Source organism: Euphorbia lathyris, chromosome 1 (genome assembly GCF_963576675.1).
Source record: "Euphorbia lathyris chromosome 1, ddEupLath1.1, whole genome shotgun sequence".
In the NCBI taxonomy this organism is placed as follows: domain Eukaryota; kingdom Viridiplantae; phylum Streptophyta; class Magnoliopsida; order Malpighiales; family Euphorbiaceae; genus Euphorbia; species Euphorbia lathyris.
In genome coordinates this window covers 113,926,581-113,932,440 of record NC_088910.1, presented here as the reverse complement: position 1 = coordinate 113,932,440, position 5,860 = coordinate 113,926,581, and positions in this window count along the sequence as shown.

The following is a 5,860-nucleotide window of genomic DNA, read 5'->3' as shown; positions in this document are numbered from 1 at the left end:
ATTGCTCACGAGCCAAGGGCTTCGTAAAGATATCCGCAAGCTGTTCATTTGTTGAAACATAAGTCAGCTTGATCTCACCCTTGAGTACATGATCTCTGATGAAGTGATGTCTTATGCTGACATGCTTCATCCTGCTGTGTTGGATTGGATTCTTAGATAAGTCAATGGCACTCTTGTTGTCACATTTGACCTCTATTGTTTCTGTTTTGACACCATAATCCTCAAGCTATTGCTTAATCCATAAGACTTGAGCCACACAGCTTTCAGTAGCAACGTACTCAGCTTCAGTTATAGACAAGGCCACTGATGACTGCTTTTTACTAAACCACGAAACCAGACAGCTTCCTAGGAATTGGCATCCTCTTGAAGTGCTTTTTCGTTCTAGCTTATCTCGTCCATAGTCAGCATCAGTATATCCAATCAGTGTGAAGTCACCTGTATTTGGATACCATAAACCTGCATTAACTGAGCTCTACAAATATCTGAAAATTCTTTTTACAACAATTAAGTGAGATTCTCTGGGGTTAGTTTGATATCTTGTGCAATAACATACTGAGTACTGAATATCAGGTCTACTGGCAGTAAGATAAAGTAGAGAGCCTATCATACCTCGATATAACCTGCTGTCTACAGACTTACCTTTCTCGTCAGCACAAAGGACCGTGTCAGTACCTATTGGGGTTGATATGGGCTTACATTCTTCCATATCAAACTTCTTTAACATTTCCTTGGCGTACTTAGACTGACTTATGAAGATGTCATTCTTACCTTGCTTGATTTGAAGTCCAAGGAAGAAGTTGAGTTCACCCATCATAGACATTTTGAACTCAGTTTGCATCTGTTTGCTAAACTCTTTACACACAGAATCGTCAGTAGCACCAAAAAATATGTCATCTACGTAAATTTGTGCAAGTAGGGTATTTTTACCTTTTTTCTTAATGAACAAGGTTGTGTCAGCTTTGCCTCTGACATAATTCCTGGTCAGCAGGAAGTTGGTCAACCTCTCATACCAAGCTCTTGGAGCTTGCTTTAGGCCGTATATGGCCTTTTTGAGTTTATAAACGTGGTTTGGAAATTTTGGATCTTCAAACCCTGGAGGCTGACTAAATTATACCTCTTCGTTTATAAAGCCATTAAGGAATGCACTTTTAACATCCATTTGATATAGTTTAAAGTTCATGAAACTAGCATAGGCACACAGTATTCGTACAGCTTCTAACCTAGCCACAGGTGCAAAGGTTTCACCGTAGTCAATGCCCTCTTGCTGACTATAGCCTTGGGCTACAAGTCGAGTTTTATTTCTGACTACATTGTCCTGCTCATCTAGTTTATTTCTAAAGACCCACTTAGTTCCTATGGTCTTTTGATTCCTAGGTTTGGGTTCCAAATCCCATACCTCATTTCTTGTGAATTGATCAAGCTCTTATTGCATAGCGTTGATCCAATATTCATTGTGCTCGGCATCGGCAAAGTTCTTTGGCTCATGCACCGAGACGAAGGAAACATTGCTGAGATACTTTCTAAGCTGATCTCTTGTCATCAGCTTGTTGTCAGCAGCATCAAGAATGGACTTCTCTGAGTATCCTCTTGGAATTTTTATTTCTTTGGGTAATGTTGAGTTGTTTGGAACAGGTGTTTCTATAATCTCCGCAGGAATAGATTGGTCAGCAAAGGTTATTTCATTCTCTTGCTTACCTTTGGTTAGCCCTTGTATTGATGACTCAGAGGCTACATTTTGATCAGCGGAAGCTGAGCTTGGTTCATCTTCAGTGAGCTGAGTTGTCTTTCCTGCAGGGTCAGCTTCATCGAACTCAACATGGACAGACTCTTCTACAATTGAGTTCGTTTATTATATATCCTATATGCTTTGCTGTTAGTTGAGTACCCTAAAAAGATCGCTTCGTTAGCTTTGGCATCAAATTTTGCAAGATTATCTTTTGTGTTGAGTATAAAACACTTACATCCAAAGGCACGAAAGTATCCAATATTGGGCTTTCGTCATTTCCAAAGTTCATATGGGGTTTTCTTAAGAATAGGTCTAACTAAAGCCCTATTCAGAATGTAGCATGCTGTGTGGACAGCTTCACCCCAGAAATACTTTGGAAGCCTATTTTCACTCAGCATTGTCCTAGCTATTTCGACAATTGTTCTGTTCTTCCTTTCAACAACCCCATTTTGTTGAGGTGTTCTAGGAGCAGAGAAATTGTGGTCAATACCACTGGTTTCACAGAATTCATCAAACTGTTGGTTTTTGAATTCTCCACCATTGTCGCTTCTAATATGAGCAACTCTTAGGTCTTTGTCATTTTCAAGCTTTTTAATCAATGTGGTAAACATCTCAAATGTTTCATCCTTGCTACTCAGCAAGATGATCCAAGTGTACCGAGAGAAATCATCTACAATGACTAAGGAAAATTTCTTACCACCCAAGCTGAGTGGCTGGATAGGTCCGAAAAGATCCAAGTGTAGTAATTCCAATGGTCTCTTGGTTGAGACAATATTTTTACTTTGAAATGACCTCTTAGTTTGTTTGCCTTGCTGACAAGCTTTACATAATTGATCTTTTTCAAATTTAAGTTTGGGTAATCCCTCAACTAGTTGTTTTCTAGCTAATTTGGCAAGAAGATCCATGCTTACATGACCAAGTCTTCTATGCCATAGCCAGGAGTTATCCTCTTTAGACACTAAGCATATATTTTTATAAAACTGTTTTTCTAGACTCAGCATGTATACATTGTCTACACGAGGGGAATTTAAAATCAATTAGTTTGTTTTTCCCTCAAGTATTGACACTTAGTATCATCAAATACAACCTTTCTGCCGCTCTTGCAAAGCTGAGCTACACTCATCAGATTGTATTTGAGACCTTTAACTAAGGAGACTGACTCAATAGTTGGGTTACCTCCGATAGTACCTGAGCCGACTATCTTACCCTTCTTATTGTCTCCAAAGCTTACACTTCCACCTCGTTTAAGCTCTAGTATGATGAAATGAGTTTCATCACCAGTCATGTGCCTCGAGCATGCACTGTCTATATACCACATTTTTTATTTCTCCACGCATCTCAGGCTCACCTGCATTTTAGATTATTCATCTTTAGGTACCCAATTCTTTTTGGGTCCTCGTTTGTTAGCATAAACAGGTGGAAAGTCGTATTTTAATTTGTGACGGCATACTTTGATAGTGTGGCCACTTTTGCCACAGAAGTCACAATGAATTACCCTTTGGGGGTGGTCAGCATTATTGTGCTGAGCATGCCAACATACCTTTGTGGTATGTCATTTCTTTCCGCAGAAGTCACATTGGACAGTCCGCTTATTGTACCAACACACTTCTCTTGTGTGTCCCTTTTTCCCGCAACAGTCACACTGTGTGAACTGTTTATGCTGACTAGTACTTGAGTACTCAGCATGGGGTTTATTTTTATTTAAGCCTCTTATTTGGCTTTGTAAGGTAGTGACGTCCTTTTTCAGTTTCTTTGAATCTGATTGGACCTCTGAGACAAACTTTTGCATAATTTCCATGTTGCTATACAGAGTTGAGTTGTCTTGGAGAAGATATCGGAGGTCACTCAGCTTGACCTCTTCAATCTCATCACATCGCCTGCTGAGTGCCTTTACTTTCTTATTGCACTTTTTAGTTAGTGCATATAAATCACTCAGGGCGTTTACCATCTCATTTCTAAGCAAAAGTAAGGATGTTACCTCATTGTTGTGTACCTCCTGGTCAGTTTCATCAGAGAGGTCAGCTTGCTCAGATTGAGAGTGGTCAGCATCATTGCCATGAAGCATATGTTTGCCGTTTCATTTGCATCAGCTTCGGATGATGTTGACTCATCACTGTCACTCCATGTTGCTACCATTGCTTTTTTGTTTCCCTTCTTGTCTCTCTTGAGGTTTGGGCAACTTGACTTGATGTGCCCAGTTTGGTGGCACTCAAAACATGTGACAGGCTTGGAGCTGTCCTTCTTGTATTTGTCACTGGACTCAGCTTTGTATCTGTCATTTTTTCTGAATGGCCTTCTGTTGTTCTTCTCATTCTTCCTAAACAGCTTCTTCATTTTTCATGTAAACATGGCCATCTCCTCCTTGTCTGACGAGTCAGCTTCGGTCGAGTCAGCTTTCATGACAAGTGATTTTTGTTTCTTGTCTTCTGACTTTTCTTTCTCTTTAGCTTCAAAGTTTTGCATTGAGATCTCATGAGTCAGCAGAGATCCGATTAGCTCATCATACTTGTATGTAGTCAGGTCCTGAGCTTCTTCTACTGCAGTTTTCTTATCTTGCCAGCTCTTGGGTAAGCTTCTCAAGATTTTCTTCACTTGCTCTTCTTCAGTGAAGTTCTTGCCGAGTCTTCCATTCATACTGGAGATGTCCTCGTTGTCGTTCATTTCGAACAGCTCATACAATCTCATGTGTTGATTCACCTTTGACTCTTTGACTTTGCTTGTGCCTTCATAGGTCACCTCGAGCTTTTTCCATATCTCCTGTGCTGACTCACAACCTGATATTTTATTGTATTCTGCAGCATTTAAAGCACAGTGAAGCATATTGATAGCCGAAGTATTATTTTGAAGTTTTCTAAGATCATCTTCTGACCACTCAGTTTCACTCTTAACAACTTTCCCATTGTTAACAGTTTTATATGGCACGTATGGGCCTTGAACTATTGCAAGCCATATACTCATGTTTGTGGCTTGGATAAAGTTCTTCATCCTATTCTTCTAGAATGTATAGTTGGATCCAAAGAATAGGGGAGGCCGGCTAATAGATAATCCCTCAGGGAGTATCTGTGTTGTTTGGTTCCCTGGAAGGAAACGAGTGCTGTTCTCAGCCATTTATGGGGATCCGCTCAAGATAGTTATATCTTTGAGTAGTGAGCTTAGGCTCTGATACCACTTGTTGGTCCCGTGTGATTAGTTCCAAGGGGGGAGAGGGTTAGGAACTAATATAACTTTTTTCGCTAATTAATCTTGCTGACTTCAAAATTTTGGTGAGTTTATTGACTCAGCCTTTGGTCAGCTTGGTTGAACTTAATGTAAGACAGCTTTAGTCAGATGCTGACTAAGACTGTTTTACTTGTGAGTTGGGAATTGACACTTGTGAGGTCAGCTTCCAACTCAGCACTCCAATTTACTCAGTGTCAGCTTCTAACAGTTTATATGCCGAGTAAATATTACAACCAACACAAGCACACACACACACACACATATATATATATATATATTTGAGAGAGATAGAAATTACTCAGTATCACTTATCCTGGTTCGGCCTCTCCGCCTACGTCTAGTCCCCAGAATCCTCCGGGCTTTCAGAATCCAATACTGAGCTCTTTAAGGGTAGAGCACAAACCGATTACAAGCAGTTGAATATGCAAGAGTATCTTCCTCTATTCGTCTACTCAACTCCTACTAAGTGCTACAACCCAGCACTTAGATTTCTCTACCACTAAGTACTAAATACCACGTACTCAGCACGCACACTCTCAATATTACAATTGATCACACACTTGTTCCTTTTTAGATAAAGAACACTTTAGATGATTACAAACAATCAATCTAGCATTTACACAAAGAATAGAAGATTTGGTGTAAGCTTTCTCTTTTGTTTTGAGTGCTTTGAATTTGTATCTTTCTCACTTGTAATTTTCTGTGAATCGGCAATCTTCCAAATGATATCTTTGTCCCTTTTATAGTTGAAATGAGAGGAACAAATCATTTGAAATTTGATTTGTCCGTTGAGTCCAAAACGGCTCTTTTGGGGGGACAAACCTCTGGTCAGCTTCAGATGTGCAGGCCAATCCTGTCTTCTGATTTCTTCAGACGTCAGATTTGTCTTCTTCCTGCAGACTTTGTCTTCTTATG